Below are 7,449 nucleotides of genomic sequence, written 5' to 3'. Positions count from 1 at the left end.
AGGAAATGGACAATTTCCTGGCTAGATAACACTTGCCAAAACTAAATCAAGAGCAGATAAACAATCTTTTTTTTTTTTTTTTTTTTTTGGTTTTTACGAGACAGGGTTTCTCGTATTGTCTTGTATTGTCGGAGGCTATCGGTCCAGCCCAGCCTGCCTCTGCCTCGCGAGTGCTGGGATTAAAGGCATGCGCCACCACCGCCCGGCCAGATAAACAATCTTAACAGACCTATAATGCTTAATGAAATAGAAGCAGTCATCAAAATTCTCCCAACCAAAAAAAAAGCCCAGGGTCAGATGGCTTCAGTGCAGAATTCTACCAGAAATTCAAAGAAAAGCTAATTCCAATACTCCTCAATGTGTTCCACACAATAGAAGCAGTAGGCTCACTGCCAAACTCTTTTTACGAGGCTACAATTACCTTGGTACCCAAGCCACACAAAGAAAGAGAACTATAAGCCAATTTCCCTCATGAACATCGATGCAAAAATACCCAATAAAATACTAACAAATCTGATTCAAGAACACATCAGAAACATCATCCACTAGGATCAAGTAGGCTTCATCCCAGGAATGCAAGGATGGTTCAACATTAGAAAATCTATCAATGTAATCCACCATATAAACAAACTGCAAAGGAAAAACCACATGATCATCGCACTAGATGCTGAAAAAAAACTTTGACAAAATCCAACACCCCTTCATGATAAAGGTCCTAGAGAGATCAGGGATAACAGGAACATACCTGAACATTATAAAAGCAATATGCAGTAAACCAACAGCTAACATCAAACTAAATGGAGAGAAACTCAATGCAATTCCTCTAAAGTCATGAACAAGACAAGGCTGTTCACTCTCTCCATATCTCTTCAATATTGTACTTGAGATTCTAGCTAGAGCAATAAGACAACAAAAGGAGATCAAGGGGATACAAATAGGAAAAGAAGAAGTCAAGCTTTCACTATTTGTAGTTGATATCATAGATTGCATAAGTGACCCGAAAAACTCTTCAAGGGAATTCTTAGAACTGATAAACACCTTCAGTAAAGTGGCTGTATACAAGGTTAACTAAAAAAAATCAGTAGCCCTATTATATACATAAAGTGGCTGAGAAAGAAATCAGAGAAACATCACCCTTTACAATAGCCATAAACAGCATCAAATATCTGGGGATAATGTTAACCAAAGAAGTGAAAGACTTGCATATCAAGAACTTTGAGTCTCTAAAGAAAGAAATCAAAGAGGATACCAGAAAATGGAAAGATCTCCCATGCTCTTGGATTGGTAGGATCAACATAATAAAAATGGCAATCTTGCCAAAAGTAGTCTACAGATTCAATGCAATCCCTATCAAAACTCCATCACAATTCTTCAGGGACCTGGAAAGAACATTAATCAACTTTATATGGAAAAACAAAAGGCCCAGCATAGCAAAAACAACCCTATACAATAAAGGAACTTCAGGAGGCATCACCATCCCTGACTTTGAGCTCTATTACAGAGCTATAGTCCTGAAAACAGCTTGGTATTGGCACAAAAATAGACAGGTAGACCAATGGAATCGAATTGAAAACCCTGATTTTAATCAAAAACCTTTTTGACAAAGAAGCTAAAATTAACATGGAAAAAAGAAAGCATCTTCAACAAATGGTGCTGGCATAACTGGGTATTGGCTTGCAGAAGACTACAGATAGATCCATGTCTATCGCCTTGATCCAAATGGATCAAAGACCCCAACAAAAATCCAACCACACTGAAACTCTTAGAAGAGAAAATGGGAGATACTCTTCAATGAATTGGTACAGGAGCCCACTTCCTGATCATAACACCAGTAGCACAGATACTGAGATCGCCAATTAACGAATGGGACCCCCGAAACTAAGAAGCTTCTGTAAGGCAAAGGACACAGTCAACAACACAAAAAGGCAGTCCACAGGATGGGAAAAGATAGGAGGGCTGATTTCCAAAATTTACAAATAACTCAAGAAGCAAGTCTCTAAAACACCAAAGGATGAAGTTAAAAAGTGGGGTAGAGAACTAAATAGAAAATTTTCAATAATGGAGTCTAAAATGGCTGAGAGACACTTGAGAAAGTGCTCAACATCCTAAGTCATCAGGGAAATATAAATCAAAACAACTCTGAGATACCATCTTAATTCTGTCAGAATGGCTAAAATCAAAAACACCAAAGACAATTTATGCTGGAGAGGATGTGGAGAGAGGGGGACACTCCTCCACTGCTGGTGGGAGTGCCAACTTGTACAACCTCTTTGGAAATCAGTATGGAGATTCCTCAGGAAAATGGGAATCAATCTACCACAAGACCCAGCAATTCCACTCTTAGGCATAAACCCAAAAGATGCAAATTCATACAACAAGGACATCTACTCCACTGTGTTCATAGCAGCATTATTTGTAATAGCCAGAGCCTGGAAGCAACCTAGATGCCCCTCAACTGAAGAGTAGATAGAGAAAATGTGGTACATTTACACAATGGAGTACTACTCAGCAGAAATGATCAATGGAATCTTGAAATTTGCAGGCAAATGGATGGCACTAGAAGAAACCATCCTGAGTGAGGTAACCCAGTCACAAAAAGACAAACAAGGTATGTACTCAGTCATATATGGATTTTAGACATGGATCAGGATAGTTCCAGTCTGAAATTCCACTGACAGAGAGTCTGGGAAACAGGAAAGAACCTAAGAGAGATATGCTTGGTACCCCAGAGAAGAGGAATGAGGCAAGATCTCCTGAACAGATTGGGAACATGGCAGGAGGTTTGTGTGGGGGGAATGGGAGCTGGGAAGAAGAGAGGGGGACAAGAGGAGGAGAGAATTGGTCATGGGGGAACAGGAAGGTGGAGTGAGGGGTAGAATAAGGGGAGAACAGGATGATAAATACCATAATAGAATGAGTCGTAAGTTTGAAGAGAGATATGGCACCAGTGAGACCTCTAGCAATCTACAAGGATGACACCAACTGGCAAACTAAGCAATAGTGTAGAGACTACCTTAAATGCCCATTCCTGATAATGACCTTGATGTCTACCCTATATGCCATCCTAGAACCTTCATCCAGTGACTGATGGAAGCAGAGGCAAACACCCACAGTTCACTGAACTGAACCCATGGAGCCCAGTGACAAGAGAGAGTTGAGCGATGAGCAAATGGGCAAAGAGTGTGCTGGTGAAACCAGCAAATACAGCTGATCTGAACAACGGGAGCTCTTGGACCCCAGACCGACAGCTGGGAGGCCAGCATGAGACTGATCCAGACCCCCCGGAGTATGAGAGTCAGTAAGGAGGCCTGGGCAACCTATGGGGCCCTGGGCAGTAGATCAGTATTTATCCCTGGCATGCCAATGGACTCCGTGTGTCCATAACACAAAGAGGGATGCTCTCTCAGCCTGGACTCTTAGGGGAGTGCCTGGACTCTGCCCTGAGCGAAATGACAGACTCTGGATATCCCCTATGTGGAAGGAAGTGGGGATATGGTGGGAGACGGGGGTGGGGGTGGGGGGAGTGCAGGAGGAGGGGAGGGAGAGGGAACTGGAATTGACATGTGAATCAAGCTATTTAAAATTAAAGTTAAAAAAGACTCAAAATCCCCCCCAAAACAAAACAAAACTAATTTTTAGTGGCATCAGTCAAGTTAATTGTTATTCCTTGCACAAGGGAAAAGATAGGAAACACGCCACTGTGGTATTTCGGGTGTTCTGGAAATAGCTACATTTCTTAATTCAGATCCTGGGTTCACAATATTATATACTTTACAAAAATCATCAAGGCATAGACTTAAGAGTTATATACTTTCTTCTGTGTGAGTATATTGAAATAAAATACAGTTAAAGTAAAACTATAATATGGTATATCCCTCTTCTGTGACTTGCTTGTATCTTTTGGTAAATTCTTTCAGGGTGTAAATTATCTGCTATGTGAAACACTAACAGCAGTAGTGCTTACTCCATGTGTTTGGGGTTGTAGTGAGACAACCCAGCAAAACTGCTTCCAACATTCAGGAGACATTACCCATTACTACCATAATTATGGTTGACTAATATGCCATGTCATAACTTTACTACTGGATAAACAATGCCAGACTTTTTTATGGTGACATGCAGTGGAGTCTTTTATTTTATTATGAATTGATGTCATACTAGAAAAAAATATGATGTGGTCATGTTGGAAGACCTAACTAACTTCAGGGTTATACAGAGATTATAATCCTTATCCCAGAATTTAAGTGCAAACATTTTAAAGCTCTCGCACACCGTCAGCCACTGGAACATTAACAATAGGGGAAGGGATTCCAGAAACAATAGTTCTTTCTATTTGTATAATTACATTTTTACATGAGCTTCAGAATAATCCATGGGACAGATGGAGAAGGAGCAATTATGGTATAAAACATGAGCAAACCAGCTCAGTAGGTTGACTTACCCAGGGGCTACATTGCTAAGCCGTGGCAACGTCGACACCAAGGCCATTTATTAGTTGGCTAATTCTGGAAATGAAGGGTGGTAGGGATAGTTCAAGGTGAATAAGAGAATGGTTCATTGGGCAATAATGTCTAATGGACCTTTCTGTGATGTAAGAGTTCTATATCTATGGTGATCAGTATGGCCGCCCCTAGACCTACGTGTGGCAACTGAATATTTGAAATGTGTCTTGGGTGAGTATGGAAAATAATTTGTAGTTTATTTAGTTTATATGTAAATGATCATATGTGACTAGGGTTTGTCGTGTTGGACTGTGTAGCTGTATTATTTTAGGAAACACATCAAAATGGCCATTGCCATAGAGTGGAGGCTCAGTCATGAGAGAGAATCCTGTTTACTCTATCTCTATATTTAGGTTTTCTTATATCTTCAACTCTATATAAATGAAAAGGATTATTTGACTTTCAGGTCTGAATATGTGCAATTCACATTAGAATTTATGGGGAACATATTTTACTGTATTTGTCTTGTTTGTTCCAAAGCTGAAACCTGGAAAGAATTCATATCAATTTAGAGCTTTTTATTAGGGGTAATTCATTTACCTGTCTTATTTCTTCTAAAAGAATTTGACATGCTGAGCTCATGACTGCTGTAGTTCTACCCTCTTGATCTACAATAGTAGTAGTGTTGTAAAGAGATATTTCTTGTTGGATGAGGTGGGGAAAGCCAAAAGTATTTTGGATTTTTAAAAAAGGTTTCAACAATTAAGCAAAGCTGGGAGAGAATTGGTGGTAGTGGATTGCAGACGTAGCCTGAGCCTGAGTGTCTGAACTCATCTCTCAGACGTTCATACGCATGCTACACACACACACACACACACACACACACACACACACACACACACACAGAGAGAGAGAGAGAGAGAGAGAGAGACAGAGAGACAGAGAGACAGAGAGGGAGAGAGAAAGGGAGAGAGAAAGGGAGAGAGAGAGAGGAGAGAGAAAGATGGCATATGAACATGCAGCATGAGGCAGAGGTCAACATGGGTGTTATTACTCAACCACTGTCTACATTGTTGTTTTTGCTTTATGTAGGATCCCTCACTGACCTGGCTGGCTGGCCACTTAGCTCCAAAAATCCACTTTTATCTGTCTCCCCACTGCTGCAATGAAACATATGTCACCCTGCCTGTATTTTAAATTTGAGCTCTGGGGATCAGACTTTACAGAGTTTGATCTCCCCAGCTCCTAAAACCCATCTCTTTCAAATGAAGGTGTCAACTTGGGTGATCTTGTAGTTTTGGGCGGTAAGTACACAAATGCAAGAGTTTTGTGACATAGTCTGTTTTCTAGACATTTAGTTTCTAGCCAAATGGCATTCATATCATCTGCTTCTTGTGAACAGAAAGTTTGATTTTTTTAAACTATATATATCCTGACTTAGTATGTGGCCACATGTGTTTGTATTATTAATATGTTTATTAATAATGTCTTTGAATTATAGGAACTCTATGTTGAAATTTATTTGTTCATTTTTTAATCTTGAGACAGGGTCTCATTATGTAGCTCTGGCTAGCCTGGAATTTGCTGTGTCCACCGGGCTGTCTTTATATTTCAAGGAAACTGTACATACTAGGGACAATCGAAGTGACATGGCAAAGGAACATCCCTTTGCTTACTATGTCTACTTTCTTTGGTTCTGTGAGACCACCAGCCTTGTCCCTATTTGAAAGTTAATGGCAGGAAATCAGTTTGAGTTGCTTCTTGCTTCTGAAAAACCAGCATTTGGAAGGCCATTTTCCTGATTATTATCGTCACTCATCCTTTTGGATGCTAGACATCCTTTATATTCAGTACTGAAACTAAGGCAGCCTCATATGGTGACCTTATGGTTGATGTGTGACACTGTCAGTGGTGAAACAGACTATGCTTAACAAGAGAGACAGATTCCTTGTGGATGGGAGAGCCGTGCTCAATAACGTGCTGACAAAGGCTGATGATATGCAGTAGACATCCCTTTTCTCCTAGTATTTTCCACACACATCTTTTCTTACACAGAGATCATATATTAATCCGTTAAAAGAAACCTGTCACAATAGGTAATAAATGTAGGTGTCATGTCTGCTTTCTTACAATAACAAGGGTTGACTTGCAGAGCAAAAAGAGATAAAGTAACATCTCACAAAGCTCTGCTTTACTCGCGATCCAGGAACTGACCATATTCCGGGTAGAGAAGAGATTAGTTTAATAACTTGTGTGTTGTTCAAATTCAAGTTGGAAGTCCCTGATACAAAATGGCTATTGATTTGCTCACACTTGTTTTCCGTAACTAAACATTGGGAAAAATGAAAAATACTAATTGTCAGGACTGAAATACCGTGAATCATATTCCTGACCTTTGTATTGTTGCCTAGCGATGCCTCCAAACATAACCACACCTAAGTACTTTATATGAAATAATCCTGACAGGAGACAAATATAAGAGAATTGTTTCAATCTAAATGTAGCCTGCCTTTTAGTACTTCCTCCTTTCTTCCTCCTCTTCTGTTCATGCTGTATCTTTATTCGACAGAGACCCTTTTAGCTGATGTTTAAATGAGCCTGGGATGCCAGTTCAGCATGTCAATATGGCCAGGGTGCAGTCTGATTCATCAGCCAAAAGTAGCGTGGCTGTGACAGCATTTTAAAGTATGAGTGAAGTTCATATTCAGTTGACTTGAGGGTTAGCCTCTAACATCTGAATGGACCTGATATGATCACTGAAGTGTATTTGAAAGCTGGGCTTGCCTAGGAGGATTTTTTTTTCTGCCTCAGACAGAACCTTTAGCTCCTGCCGGAGAGGCAGAGCTTTTGATCTTGAGTTGTCTAGCCAACACCCACAGTTATATGCACGGATCTATGCCAAACTAAAAAGCACATATAAACCCCTCAAAACAAACAAAGCTAAAAAACAAACAAACAAACAAACAAAAACGAAAACACCAAGTCAAAAATACATCTTTTGGGGCTG

General features: G+C 40.0%; 1 protein-coding gene across 1 annotated transcript in view; it reads left to right on the top strand.

Annotated features, from left to right (window-relative positions):
• The first annotated feature begins 4,625 nt into the window (after positions 1–4,625).
• The window catches only part of Ndfip2 (Nedd4 family interacting protein 2), a 63,123-nt gene continuing 60,299 nt past the window's right edge, over positions 4,626–7,449 (top strand). Inside the window, exon 1 of the mRNA XM_005070319.4 lies at positions 4,626–4,673. The gene's annotated coding sequence lies outside the window, so the exon portion shown is untranslated. The remainder of the gene's footprint in view (positions 4,674–7,449) is intronic.

Source organism: Mesocricetus auratus, unplaced genomic scaffold, assembly GCF_017639785.1.
Source record: "Mesocricetus auratus isolate SY011 unplaced genomic scaffold, BCM_Maur_2.0 Super-Scaffold_2245, whole genome shotgun sequence".
Taxonomy (NCBI): Eukaryota; Metazoa; Chordata; class Mammalia; order Rodentia; family Cricetidae; genus Mesocricetus; species Mesocricetus auratus.
The sequence above is the reverse complement of the archived record's forward strand: the minus strand, read 5'-3'. Positions and strand labels throughout refer to the sequence as shown.